Raw genomic sequence first — 16457 nt, 5'->3', positions numbered from 1 at the left:
TGTTTTCTTTTGTATTTTTTATAGATTAACTTCATGTTTGAGTTAAAAATTATTTACTTAAAATATAATTTTAATGTAACTTTGAGGTAACCAATCAGTTAACCCACAGGTTACGCAATTATACTTCACGTAACCGAACAATTAGTTACCTAGGTTAAAACCATGTGAACCAACTTTGGTTACTTCAGATTTCGAAATATTGTCCCCTAAAACTGTGTTGTCTGCTCTCAGAATTATTTTGACGGGTCAGTGTTAGTAGACTAGTTTTTATTTTAATGTGGCATAGCATTGTAATGATATAGCTAATTATGAATTTAAATGACGTCACTTTCCATCTTCTTACAATTTAACAGCAAACTGGGTGCATGACGTTTCCATTTTAATAACGCTGGAAAAATCCCAATGCAAAATTGCTATTGAAATTTTTATGTTTGAACATTACAAATGCACCTGACTGTTTTTTGAAAAACATCTTGTGATTAAATAATTGTACTATTTACGAAGTGTGGATTTGAAGTAAAATTACACTAAGATATGTTATTTATTGTGTACGAAGCCAAAATAAGGGTGCGAAGAGTGATTGTCATCGACCTTAATGGCGAAAGAGGCCGTCGATTCCAATTCCAAAGATACAAAATAGCATGCCGAAGCATCTAATACCTTGATATCAGTTCCTCTAGTTGAGTGTGTTTAACTTCATTCTTCCGTCACGAAAAACGCGCTCCATTTGCCTTTTATTTTTCTAAGTGTTAATTTAAGATTGTGATATTAGAACTTACGATAGGTGCAGATCTGTTGTAAATACTGATAGTAACTTAGGTGATTGTAAACTACAGTCATTTAATAAAATAGGCTGTCGATTGTAGGAACACGTTCTAGTCGCTACCTTAGGCAATTAAGGCGATTTTAGAGCTAAGATCACTTTGTTGGATGGGGCCCAGGCTCCGTATTCATAAACATACTTAAGTCAATGTATGATACCTAAATACATACTTAAAGTACATAGATAAGTATCATACATTGACTTAAGTACGTTTATGAATATGGAGCCAGGGGCCTAATTCATAAATGTCTCTTAGCATCCTTTGCAAGTCTTGTAGCATTGCACTGCGAGAGTTTAGTGAATTAGGCCCTGGTCACTAGGAAATGGGTCACTTGGAGGTATTCTTCATTGTGTGGGTGTACAGGCGTGTTTCTGTGATGACGCCATCAGAAAGACAATTATACAGTATTGAGAGGTGATGAGGACTCATCACCACATACTATTAAAAACTGTTCTCCATTCCAGGCTCCACTAACAGTGTTGGGGGTTTTTTGGTCAAAAATTTCAGTTTGGCTTTACATAAAAAGAAAAGAATAAAAAGAAAAAAAAAATCGTACAAATAATGAAAATGCTCTATTCTTATGTGTAGTTTGTGAAAACATTGGTCTCAAGATATAAATAAAATAGCAATACTAACTCATATTGATGAATGCCATCTGCTCCATGAAAAATTAAATTATATTTTATCAGTTGCTATATTCTACTGATCTTTATATTTGTTTCTTTTGTTAATCTGTCATAATAGTATGCAGTAGTTGCAGATCTGTTTTTTTACTAGTAGAATAAACCAACTGATACAATATAATTTCATTCTTACATGTGACAGATGACATTCTTCACTATGGGTACGTATAGCTGTTCCAACCATCACAACTGGTCAAAGGCCGTTGTATGTGCTTTTTTGTCTGTGGGAAAATGCAGTTAAAAGATCCCTTGCTACATTAGGAAAAATGTTACGGGTTTCCTCTGATGACTACGAGTTAGAATTACCAAATGTTTGACGTCCAGTAGCCGATGATTAATTAATCAATGTGCTCTAGTGGAGTCGTTAAACAAAAACAAACAAACTATTGCTGTTTTAGACGCAGGATGTAGCCTAGTGCTCCTGATGCACGGTCGGTCTAGAATCAATTCCTCTTGGTGGGCCCATTGGGGCCTTTCTTGTTCCAGCCAGTGCACTATAACATATATCAAAGGCTATGGTATGTGCTATCCTGTCTGAGATGGTGCATATAAAAGTTTCTTTCTAAGACTATGTCAGAATTACCAAATGTTTGACATCCAGTAGCAGATGATTAATAAATCAATGTGCTCTAGTGGTGTCATTAAACAAAACAAACTTTGTATTGCTGTTTTAATTATATCTGGACTAATGGGGTGGGTTGGGTTTTTTTTGATGATCTACACGCACAAAAAAAACGAAGATTTTTTAAATTTCCAATCCATTCTTTTTACCTGAAGCCAAACTGAAATAATTGACAAAAAGAATGTTTAGCAGAGGCTGGGATGGAGTGCAAACACTCATGCCACTGAACTCCTACCGACATTATCTTGGATAACTGTGATATTAATTACTTTTAAATTATCTGTACTAAATAATACCCCAATTAATTAAACAATTCTCTTAGCAAACTCACACTTCTAAGTTTGCTACTAAGATTATCAATTTAGCTGTTCCCTCTTTATTTTACTATTAATAAATTATTTGAAATGTTGTCTTATGTTTGTTCTCAAATATTCTGGAGTGGAAAATGTGTTGCCAACATTGACCACACAAATATAGTTGAACCTAGATCAATTTGAAACAGAAAGTGATTTTAGTCGAAGTGATCCTACAGGATCTACTGAACATTATGTTAAAACCACAGACACTGGATGGGGCTAATTGAATCCATTATGGCTGGCTGGGCAAACTTTGAAATTTGATTTGGTAAACCGTTGATTTTAGACATCATAAATGTATGATAAAGAGATAGAAATATACTCTTTAAAAAAGTAGGGGAATTTAAAATGCAATTGTCATTACCAGTGATTGGAACAGAGATCAGCATTAAAAAATGATTGCCTAGGAAAGAACATTCATGGCTGCACAACCTAACACCCAAACAGCCACAGAGTGGTCAATAAATCTGTTTTGAGAGATTACTACTGTTAATTTTGCTGAATCTCTTGATCAATTAACCTTTGTTCTTTGGACGTTATGCATTGTTTGTATTTGAATTAGTGATGCAGTGTCTACGATGTGAAGAATGCCTTAGGGCTATTGGCATGCTTCAAACTGGTAGAATTCAGCGTGATGTAGCCAATATGTTCAATGTTCCTCCGTCTGTGATCTGCAGACTATGAAATCATCTACATGCAGCTTATCTGCAACCTCGGCGACCACATGTTGTGCCAGTTAACGAATCCCCAGATTGTAAACAGGCACCAATGGTTTACACAGTGTCAAAACTGGGGGAATCATTGATGGTCTTGTGGAATGTTTTCTGACGAGTCCAGAGTGAATTTGACAATCCAGAGTGAAGTTCTTGGATAGCTGTGGTTGGGTTTGGTGACGTTGAAATGAACGGCAAGCAAACATCAACCTCTGGCCACATGACAGATTTGGTGGTGGTTCAGTTACGATGTGGGGTGGCATTACTATGACTAACACAACACCACTCCATAGTGTTCAAGGGAGGGTCACTGGTCAGTACTACCGGGATAACATATTGGCAACGATTGTTGTCCCATTTGCTCACCGTGCTGGTCGACAGTTTTTGTTTTAAGATGACAATGTTTGGGCCAGCTGTGCACATATCGTAAATGACTACCTTCCTTCAGCAGCAAAATGTTACTAGAATGCCATGGCCAACAATGAGCCCTGACCTTTCCCCCATAGAGCATATCTGGGGCGTGAACGGCCGCCAGCTACATTAGCTGAACTTGGCCACGCGCTGCAAGAGGAGTGGGATAGACTTCCTCAAATTGTCATTGGGAGATTGATACATAGCATGCTACGTCGAATAATTGTGGGGGTATTACCCATTATTGATAAAACCATTGTCTTACGTCATTAACTAGTTATAATCTTTATCCTGCAGACCATAAAAATGGATGCTGGGATATATGCAGTTGAAAGATTTGTCTGATGAACACTGGTACCAAACATTGAAGCTATCCATCGTGTAGCAGGATTGAACCACCTCTGAACCATTCTCTGATTGGGGGGTTTTCTCATCCCAACCAGTGCCCCATGTCTGGTATAATAAAGGCTGTGATATGTGGTCCTGTATGAAAAAGTACATATAAAAGATCACTTGCTGCTAATGGAAACATGTAGTGGCTTTCTTTCGACTTTTGTGTAAAAAAAAAAAGTACCAAATGTTTGACATAAGTAGCCAATGAACAATAAATCGATGCACTCTCGTCATGAAACAAAGTGGGATGGTGCATATAGAAGATCCCTTGCTTCTATAATAATAAAAAAGTAGCCCATGGCTTGTCGGCAGTGGGGTTCCTCTCTAATCATCTCTGTAGTCCTTTAACATGTCCGACACCATAAAACGATAATAAAAATGTGTTGAGTGTGTCATTAAACAAGCATTCTGAGAGTACTGCTAAAGCAATAATGTCCCATACGAACCTAAGAATATTATCTCCTAAGTTCAAAGCCCATAACTCCCATCAAAAATGGTTAAATTGCCATGAAAGTCAAACTTGATCTGTAACAGTACATGATAAAGCTATACATAAAATTTCAGCTCACTATCTCAAGGGAATGTGAAAAAATATCCAGAAAACTACATGTGAGACAGACAGAAGGATGGAGATGAAAAAACCTATAGTCCCCTCTCCAGTTGGACCGATAAGACTAATAAAACATTTCTTCCTTCTTCGCTAAGCAAAACAAACTTTACCATTACAGGAATCAAAAGTGAAATGCAATTGGAAGGAAGGAAATGATTTATTTAATGACACACTCAACACATTTTATTTACACTTATATGGCATCGGACAAGGACTACACAAATATTGAGGGAGAAAACCCCGTCATCACTTCATGAGCTACTCTTTTCGATTAGCAGAAAGGGATCTTTTATATGAACCATCCCATAGACAAGACAGCACATACCACAACCACTGATGTACCAGTCGTGGTGCACTGGCTGGAGCGAAAAATAGCCCAATGGGCCCACTGACGGGGTCCGATCCCAAACTAACCGCGCATCAAGCAAGCACTTTACCACTGTGCTGTGTCTCGCCAAAATGCAATTGGAGAAACTTGAACTAAATGTTGATCATCTCCAACTACAAACAGTCTTTTTTAAAATCAAGTGGGATTTGGTTTGGGGGTTTTCTCCATCCCCAACCAGTATCCCACAACTGTTGTGTCTGTGGGGAAACTGCATATAAAAGAATAATGAAGGGAATAGATGTTTAACAACATCCCAGCACGAAAAATACATCGGCTACTGTGTGTCAGACTGCATATATAAAAGATGCTGATGGGGAAAATGTAGTGGGATTCGTCTGAAAACTACAATTACCAAATGTTTGACACTGTCAAAATTCAACAGAGCAAGATATGATTTGATTTGATATTGTTCCTACGCGCCTCTCGTATCCCCTTAGTGGATGAAGGTTGATTTTTCTGTTGCATAAACATACATATATATATTTTTTAAAAAGAAGACAGTTGTAAACAATTTATTGTAGTAGTTGAAGTATATGTACTAACAAAATAAAGAAACGTATACAAACATTGCAAATAAAGCATGAATTTTACAAAATACAGAATGTCTGGACAAAAATTAAATAAACCAACAAAGTCTTTCAATCTATATAATGTGCATGTTGATTGGTTTCTCTCATTTTAAACTTATTTTTTGCCACAAATAATAATTATGTGCACATAATTACATCCTAAAATATTTTATGGTAAACTCCTTCCTAGTCTCCAGTAAAGTGCCATTTCATATACAAAAATATGGCAAGCATAGTAGATGTTAAGAGCAAAATTCCATTATTTGCAGAGCTGTGTATTTTTGTTAAATTTAAAATTTAATATATCGGTGTATATTGAAACAGTTTATTTAACATGATATAAAGCTAATAGGCATCATGTGTAAGTTTAAACGTGTTAAATAAATACAAAGTATGGATATGTTTATTAAGTATATGTGTAGAAACAGTATGCAGAGTTTATTTTTAGAAGCACAAAAAAGAGATTTGCCAAACAAATCAAGAACAGATCATATTATTTTGCTGCAGCAATGCACTATTTGTGTAAAGGTAAAAGAAAATAACAAATCACGAAACAAAACAAGAATTAATCGGGCCTATCAATGGAACAATGGAAAAAAAATTTATATAGCCATTTTTCACATTGAATTTCCTTGAAAATTGTTCAAGTGACTAATTTAAAGACAATTTTATTAGCCAATGCTCTGTTGTAACCACTTTCTATGAAAATTACCAATTGGCTAATTTGACAATGGACACAGTGAGCCCTTTAATGTCTAATTCACAGAGCTTTCTTAGGCTCCCTTAAACATCACATCGTCTTAGCAAGTCTTTTTGCATTGCGAAATCACAAAGTTGCAAGACTTTAGAGAATTAGGCCTCCGATTAAAATGTCCCTCCGTATTTAGTGAACGTATTGTAAAGCATTATTGAATTATTATAATTTTTCTTGTATTAAATAATATATTATAATGCATTTAGGTCACATAAATATTAATATATTGACACAATAAATAGATGTATCCCATTCACCAGAAGGTTAGTATGTGACCTCAAAGAAAGTTTGTTTTGTTTAACGACACCACTAAAGCACATTGATTTATTAATCATTGGCTATGGGATGTCAAACATTTGGTAATTTTTAACCTGCTGCATATTTCCATTAGTAGCTAGGGTGACCTCAAAGAAATGCAGAGTGCTCTACCGACCAGTGACCCACTTATAATAGTCCAAAATATTTCACACTTTCTACCAGCTAGGATCAGTGTCTTTATGTCTGATAAACTAAAAAAATAAAATCATCACCACCAGTTATTTGATGTATATCTTTATTATTATTCACAAGAATTAACGACAATGGTACAAAGTTTAATAACACTTAAGTGCTCTTCCGAGAATTACCATTATGTGACACACAACACACTTTCAATAGTTTATTTCAGAACTAAATTATATTCTGCTTACATTGCTAAAAGCCACCAATTTCAATTTCTCTGCTATTATCACATCATTGAAAACCAACAATTTCCACTTCTTTGCTATAAATCATTATGATCGAAATAGTTTTCACTCAGTCACAAAATACATGTATTGGCAATTTACTGTAGATCAAATCTACATACACTGAACAGAATTTCAATGGGTGAGAAAAAAATCCACGTTAATAGGCAACTTCATCAAAGACAACCCAGTGCCGAGTTCAACCAGACCAAGCAGAAAAAACATCTGCTAGACCAAATGGCCATGTTGGGAAGCAATAAAATAATTAGCGAATGTTAGCAAAACGCTAGCTGGCTGAACTTGGGGAAGGTGTTATTAGTTTTACAATTCTCTGAAATATCATCAAGATAAAAGTAGTATAGTGATCATTCTGTCCATGAACAAAACAAGACCACAGGGATTTTGTTGAGCAACTATACATATATAACAATATGTTGGCGTTTTACACAACACCCCAAAGGTTTCTCAAATAGATATAATGGTTTTGTTGTAGTACCTGGTTTGAAATTAATACTGAAACTTTAAAAAGTCATTGAGAATAATAATTACAACTATTGACTCAACCTCTTTATTGTTGGTTTTTAGACAGAAATTAATGAGGCAAGAATAGCATTAAACAGAAACCTCAAATTATATCTAATTTTCATGTTTATACTGAAGAAATCGAAACTTGGATACTTTATATTACAAACATATATAACACAAATATTAGGGGGAAAACAACAACACATACAACAAAAACAGGAAATAAAACTGTCCTGTTCAAATATGTAACAAACAAATGTTGCCTTTTTTTCTCTCGAGACTGCAGTAGAGATTAAAACATTTTCATTCTCGACAAGAGATATATTCCTTGATTACGGCAATGGAAATATATGCATTATTATTACGAAACATTACGGTAAAATAAATATGGTCCAGTAAAACCCCTCTTAACCAGACCCTCATGGGACCAAGTAAAAAGTCTGGTTTTAAGGGATATTCAGTTAAAAAGGATTCTGTTCTGTACTAATATTTGAAAAGGGATCATGACAAACGTCTTGTTTTGAGGGAACTGGTTTACTGAGGGTGTAGTTTTAAGATATTTCACTGTACGTGTTAAATTTTTTTTGTATTTCACTGATATTGCATACAATATATTATGTCAAATACATGTAACTATCAGATTTTATTAATAACATTATCAGCTACAAGATAGAGACTTTTGTTACAGGATGGAAAACAATTTTTGATAATCTTTTCTGTGCACATACTAAAACAAATTTAACATACTGATCTTTAAAATGTATGAGATAATCAAGGCAACTTCTAACTAGTGAACAATTCCACATTTTCCAGATTTTTTGTTTGCTTTTTTTGTTCCGTTAATTATGTCCCTTTTTATTTTATTATAATCTGTTTTTAAATCCCTGTGCAACCTCAATCTTTCAGGTTCTGTCACTGTTGCCTATTTGTATCATGTCAAGTAATGGTCAATGGAATTAATAAAACTTGTACAAAACAATACTTCTGCACATTACCAACACAGGGAACAACAACACAACAGCCAATAGATTGTTAAGAATCGCTAATAACACCAGTCAAACGTGTCCTGTCTACATATAACATATATATATTATATCCAGTAAATAAAAATGATGTGCATGAGAGTAATTTTGTCAACTGTAACTAAACTTGGCTGCAAGAAAACATCATCCAGCTGCTCTCTGTCCTGAGCCTGTGGTAACAAAACTTTAGTCCATGCCCAAAGTTCAAATATAAAGTTTTCAATTTTTGTTTCATTTAAAGTTGACGACCCTAGTTTGTGCCATGAAAACAGGCACCAAGGTTGGTTAATCTACAAATCTGTCTGTGTCACTGAAGTGGGGGAAATGCCTTCCATAAATAGACTAGAACTCATTTCTATAAGTGTTGCTTCTCAGCATTTTTAGAATTATGAAAAATACATTTTGCGGTATTACATGTACAAACACCAGGATAATTAGCAACAGTTCAGATGCATGGACATGGATAAAGCAAGCAATAAAATGTTTGATTTCAGTTATCAATAATGAGTATAATAGTGAAAAATATTTGGTTGTGTTTAAAAACGATGATCTGCAACTTTAATGACCGCACTAGATCACACTGATTTATTAATTATCAGCTATCAGATATATGGGCTTGGAAGCAGCAAGAATCGTTTTATATACACTTTCCCACAGAAAGGACAGCACACACCATAACCTTTGATGTAGCAGCCATGGGGCAGTGGCTGGGATCAGAAACATCCAGTCCGAGAATGGTTCCACTGAGGAGATTTCATCCTTTAATCAAAGCACTTTGATTAAGCATTCCACCGACTGGGCTAGATCCCACCCCTGCACATTCTCAGAGCTCGGCCACTAATTTCACCAAGTTAGTCTTGAGGTATGATCAAACATCATTAGTCTTTTACATGTAGTTAGTGAGGAATCGCTTAGTGTGGAATCACTTAGTTCAAATCTTAATAAAATTTCAACCAAACTCTAAAAATATACCACAGTCATTGCCTGTACCATACCAAAACAAATTATTTAAAAGTCAAAATAGACAATGAAAACTGCACAGTCTAGAAAATTACACGGTCACAAAGAAAATATATATATATATTTTCAAAATGCAAATAATTTCAATGAGATTGTATACCAAACATGTATATTAATTCTAAAGAACTAGTTTTCTTTTTAAAACTGTCTAAAGCCTTTTTTTGACGTTTTCATCTTTTGAGTGTCATTCCAAGTTTATAGGTCCTACATAAATTTTTTGTAGATTAACAATGTATGAGTTACAGCAATTCACTTTAAAAGTTGATATTTTCAGTGTTGTGTTGAATTCTATCTACACTAACAAATACCTACTATCTAGCATCATTATACATTAAATTCAGTACATATATTACCTATTAACATTAAAAAGTACCAGTTATTACTAGGAGTCAAATCAGTATAAAACCTCTGTTTTTGCAATTTCTCACACTTGACAAACTATGTCACAAAAATTATTAATTTGTGAAACCGACAAGTGTCAATTCTTAATTTTTTCTGGTCAATTTCTGCCATAAATTTTAGGTCAATATTCAATGAAAACAACGTGGATAAAGAATACTGTATAAATTCTCGTTACCAAGATAAAGGTAACTGTCCCCGAGTTTGTCACTATCGTTAAGATGTTGCTAACAGATGATTTAATGATTAAAATTACATATTAAATACATTATTATCTGCATAAAATATCAGTGGCTGTATATTACGTGTTTCTGAACATCATAGTGTTTGTACTGTCAAACTTTATTTTATTTCCTTATATAGTTTTTTGTACATAGGAAATTATTGGGAGACCAAATTTAATTTGGGTTACTTAATATTACAAGCATTAGGATGACCATAAACACATTGAATAATACAGACACTGATATTCTAAACAAGAAACTGTATTGTAGTCGCTAAAAGATTTTATTAGTCGGAAACATCTTACAATGGCAGACACACTGTAAACAGACTTGTGACCAAATCGATCATCCTGATTGCATAAGATGGCATAATGCTGAATATCAAAGACAGAACAGGGAAATACTGCAATGCTGCCATTTGTACCTTGAGGGACACATACTACTATATTCAACAAAATTAAGGATCACAGCCTAATTTTTTTTTTTTTTAAATATGGTAAAAAAAAATTCAATTAAAAAAAAACTCCAGCTTCTTCTGTTGTACGGTGTCGATGTGAAATATTCTTAAAACTAATGATTTAAACAAGTTAAAGTGAACAAAATGACAAGTTTTGTTGTGAACCAACATGTAATGAATCCTAAGTAAATGTGCATTCAACAGTTTTCATAAATGCACACAAAAATTCACAATGTGGAGGAATTTTGCATGAATCACAGGTCAAATTTTAGTGAAACAATGTTTAGAAGTGATCTGTATCACAAATTGTTAAAATAACATAACACCAGCAAAGAAATACTAAAAGGTCTCCCGACTCTTAATCAATTTTATTGAGTACAATAAAATATCACTACTAGTACAATATAAAAAATTAACAGTGTTAGAAGTCAGAACAGTCAAAACGTCATTTCCCTGAATGTTGAGAAGACGCGATATTAGAACATAGATTCAGGGTGATATTCTTGAAAAATACCTACTACTAGAAAAAAATCTTACAGTACAGAAGCCAATTTCACAACATCGCAAGTTTATGCCTAGGACTAGCAGTTATACCACTCGCTGGTTTACATTGTTTGACATCTATTTCACGTTGAAAATTACATCATTACGGAAGATGCAGCATTTTAAGAACAAACGAAAATGAAATATGTGTACTTCTAACTATATTTACTGTACTATACTGGTAATAAGAATTGTTATTTAGTCATAAATTTATGTTTAGGTGCAAAACTAAGCTTAAAAATGTTTTGTGAAATTGGCCCCTATACTACAGTATACACGTGTCGCCACTATGGTAATTATCACTGTTAGGAATAATGATATTCCAGCCATTAGCAGGCCGAACATACAGTTTGTGTAGTTTTATCCACAGAAATAGAATTAGAGATTAAAACAAAAGTTTTACATTCCAAATACAATGTATTGCTAGCTAATGTAACTATATTATCAATACTTTAAGTAAATGCTAAACCTATAATCTATGTTTAAGTAAATGCTAAACCTATAATCTATGTTTAAGTAAATGCTACAATGTATACCTGTAACCATTTTTATTTATAAAGCAGTATTATACAAAAACAAAAAAGACAAGAAAAAAAGAATACAAAGGGCTTGAGACAGGCTATATTATTCAAGAATCTATGAAAAGATAAAGATATATTATTCCATTAGAAATGGTAAACCGTGCAAGTATAAAAGTTCAAAAGCAAATACCTATAAGAAACTAAATAATTATCAAAACATGAAAGCAAATGATTATCAGTTTTATCTTCAATGTTTCAAAAACACCAAATGAAAAATTCACACAGAAATAAAAATAAACAAAATGGAAGGGGGAACAGGGAATGGGGGAAATGGGGGCTGGGGGCAGACTGCATCATGAGATTAGTATGCACCGAGTTTTAAAACTATTAACTAAAGATTGTCGCAGAAATGACAAAATAACAAACACCGATTCTAATACCCAATTCCAATATATTATTACACCAGTATATTAGTCTATCCACAGAGACACACAATTAACAACTGAAGCAATGCATTCAATATGGGGCCCAACAAGTCCACAGTACCTGTTTTACAGGAATACATGTTTTTGTTTTAAATACCGTACTCTCAGGGTAACCATATAAGACTCCATAATATGTGGTCGGCTGTTGGTGTTATTGCATGCGTGAGGTTGCTGTAAAACACAAGAACCTCAACTCTTGTATACGATTGTTTTGTTATTTACGGCCAACCAGAATACATCCAATCATATAGAATCAGTTAAATGTATTATTATTTCTTCTCAAATGCTTTTTACAATCACAAATCTGACAGGTGCCTTTCTGTGGAGTTCAGTACAGTATAACCATGTGTACAAAGTGGAATCTGATCATTCTTGCTAACAATCAGAAATTTTAGTATGAAAAGACCAAAATTGATTTTTAAAAAAAATAAAAAAAGTATATATATATATTTATCATATAATATCTTACATTTTCAGTGCAATCAAAGTATGTGATATTTTTCAGATCACATACTTTAAGAATTTGATAACTTTGCAAATTAGATGTAAATTAGTCGATGTCTCGGCACTAGGTTTATTGACATTTAAGCAAACGTACTTGGGTGACACTCCATGATTGATGTATGCATTCATAGTCATCAAATAAAAACATTTCAATAGCAATTTGACACTGAAAGCTGTCCAGCGTTCAGAAAACAAAAAACGTTAGACATAACTTTATTTTGATGTACGGACATCCAAAATGACATCATTCGAGTTTGACGTCATTTCCATTCAAAAATACACCGCACCACATATTCTTACGTCATTTGAATATCTAGTAATGGGGGACTGGAATTAAGTTGCATGTATAGTTTACAAAAACATGTTGTATTAAGCCTGAGCTTATATGATAAAGAGATTATTACCCTCGTGTATTTCGGTATCGTCAATATCATATATTAGGAATAAAAATAATGTATTATGCTCGCCAGAGGCTCGCATAATACAATTTTTATTCCTAATATATGATACTGATACCGAAAAACACTCTGGTAATAACCTCTATATATATATATATGTATATATATGCACATGGAGTTGAAGCCATTATTGAATTCAATGCTTCAATTACTATGGCAACCTACAATTGCTATATACACATAATAACCAAAAACTAGGTGGAACTGTACTGCCAGACATTATACATTTGCACCAAGAGGAAACACATAAAAATACATACCATCAGACAACATACCAATGAAAACAATGCATATCTCAAAACTGTTAAATTTGAACAAAACTGTTTCATTTAATTATTATAAAAAAAAAGAAAGAAAGAAGCCTAACAGTGGACATTTAATAGCTCTTGCATAGTACTCAGTAATAGTAGATTGTTTAGGAAACATTTTTGCAAATTTTGTTTTCTTGCTTGCTCAACTCATTTACTAACCATAACTTGCCCATATCCGCTTAGGTTCAGACACACTCTTCCTCTGCATAAAGGCTGACTTTGTCCCTAGTGGTATATGGGCACAATCAATCAGTTACTAAGCTAAGCTGATGTTGTCATTTGCTAGATACAAAGGAAAGATGGTTTCTCACTTGCTTGTTTGGTTCAATTAATTTTTGTCTTTATATCCACTTGCGGTTTAAGCACACCATCCTGGAGACACACCTCAGTTATCTGAGCGGTTTGTCCAGGACAGTGGGTTAATGGTTAGTTGTTAGTGAGAGAGAAGTCAGGGTAGAGACCTTACACCTTACCCACTAAGTCGTTAAACTTGCTCTGGGTGGGAGCTGGTACCAGGGTGCGAACACAGTACCTACCAGCCTTAATGTCTGATGGTTTAACCACTACACCACCAAAGAAGGTAGGTTTCTTGCAAACAAGAGGTCCTTTAATATTTGTTGAAATCAGAGCTCTTGCAAACGGTAAATAATAATTTCAATGGCTTCCACATCACATACTTTTTACCAATTACCATACATTACAGATTATTTCATTAATTATATTGTTTACAGAGGTGCTGAACACATCTGCTTAGTCTGAATAAGCAGCAGGTTATTCTGAAATATGATGAACACTTACATGTAGATACTGTAAATTTAATAAAAATGAAATTAAAAAGAATAGAGTACTTAATTCTTTCAAAAAACAAATTTGAAGGACAGACTTGAAAACCTGAAAAGTGTATCACAAGCACACAAAACATTACGAGGCAAATTTACGAAGCCTATTTTTTTCTTGAAGAAAGTGTTTAAGCATTGTAGATGTATGTAGTTATATGCCTGTAAGTCAAAAACAGGCTTCGTAGATTTGGCACAGGTTTTTTTTTTTTTTTAAAAGCTTCTACAAAATAGTATCAGAAAGGATAATCCTTGGACTCTTACAAACTGATACACGTTTTGGCCCCAATAAAAGAATGCAGCAAACAGTAATACTAGCACTTAAAAATATCAAATAAAAATTATTCTACCCATCGACAAAAACAAAACACACTAACAGGAAAGACCCATGTTGTTTCCAATCATTTCAAACAATAGGTAATACTAAATCTGGTAGGTTTAATAGATGCTACTTATTAACACAAACAAAATAAATAAAGCACAAACAAATATTTCCAATGATATCAAACAAAAGTTTAAGTTTAGATGGCGTATTATATATACATGATGATAAACAAGTAACCAGTTATCAAATTTATGTTCCTAGTGGTGAAATATTTTTACTTCTCACAAGCTTCAGTGATTGCCAAAATAAAACGGTTTCACAAGAGACATAAATCTGATAATAACTGGTGCAGACGTTATTCTATTTATTACCTCAGGTATTTTTCTCTAAAAGCCTTTAGTTTTCTATATCCTTATATGTATATATGTACAGAAACAATGTAAACCACTTTACATACTGTTCTGAATATTACTATAATTTTGTATTTTATTCACGTTCACTGATATATGAAAAAACCAAGTTCTATTTATTCTGATCATTTTTTGTTTTAATTATGTTATGAATTCTATTAAAATAACATTTTATTGTACATTTAACAATAAAACTGAGAGACATAAATGCAAGCTATTCGAACTACGTGACGTCATTGTGTATGCTTGCCAAATCGTGATATCATCATATTTTGTACCGACAAAGCATAATAATTTCTCACTTAGAAACTGTGATGTTATTTCCCCAGTTATGAGTGCCCAGTGGGGTAACATAATCTACTCAGTACTAGACACACAATGGACAAAGATCAAAGACAAATGTTATTTTCAAAGATGTCAAACAATTGTTAATTCTTTGTCCAACAATTGTTAATTCTAACTGTGGGGAGTATTATAGATTATACTCCTTAATACAAACAAAACAGACAAAAAGCGTATACAAATGTTATTTCCAGTGGTATTAAACAATAGTTAATTCAAAACATGGACAGTATTATAGATTCTACCCCATGACAAAAACAAACTGGACAAAAAGAACAGACAAATATTACTTTCCAACGATATCAAACAACAGTGAACTGGATTTTATTCTACATGATTAAAATCATTCTAATTCTACAAACAAGTCCAAGTGAATCTAGTCTCTATTACATCACAGGGCAACTCAAGAGTGTTTTTACAAAAATTGTCAAGTCAAAAAAAAGAGCAAAATTGGAACAAAGGGAGATAACCACATAAAATGTTTGGTGCGTGTGTGCATAAGGCTATAACATGCTCATGTACCACATAGGTTTCGAGCACGTCCGCCCCAGGGTTTGGTGATGTATTGTGCAAGTTTCGATCATGTACGGTGATTACCTAAAAAGTGATTAAATCTCCTTAGGTGGTTGCAATAAACTGGTTGTATATACCTGCAGTCATAACGTTTTGAAAGATGAAACACTGTTTTCTCAAATTGACATTGCATGGACTTAAAGTAGTCCTCAGTGTGCTGTCATTATAACATATAGGTTTCTCACTAATGGAGCCTTTTTAACAACTATAATTAGACTTTAAATACAAAACATTTGTTACGAACATTAGTGCTTCTACATTCAGTGTCTTTCTGATTGTTCTAATGTTTGTAGTAGCTTAAACTTCTTTCTATAATGTATGAAATTATTAGGTTTAGCAAAAATCTAGTCTGGACTGCTACAAACATTATGATGGTCAGAAACACATTGAATATACAGACAACAATATTCTAAATAAGAAAAATCCCTGCCCCCCATGAACAATGTTTTTTTTG

This window comes from Gigantopelta aegis, chromosome 9 (genome assembly GCF_016097555.1).
Source record: "Gigantopelta aegis isolate Gae_Host chromosome 9, Gae_host_genome, whole genome shotgun sequence".
Lineage (NCBI taxonomy): Eukaryota > Metazoa > Mollusca > Gastropoda > Neomphalida > Peltospiridae > Gigantopelta > Gigantopelta aegis.
Note: the sequence above shows the minus strand (reverse complement) of the source record.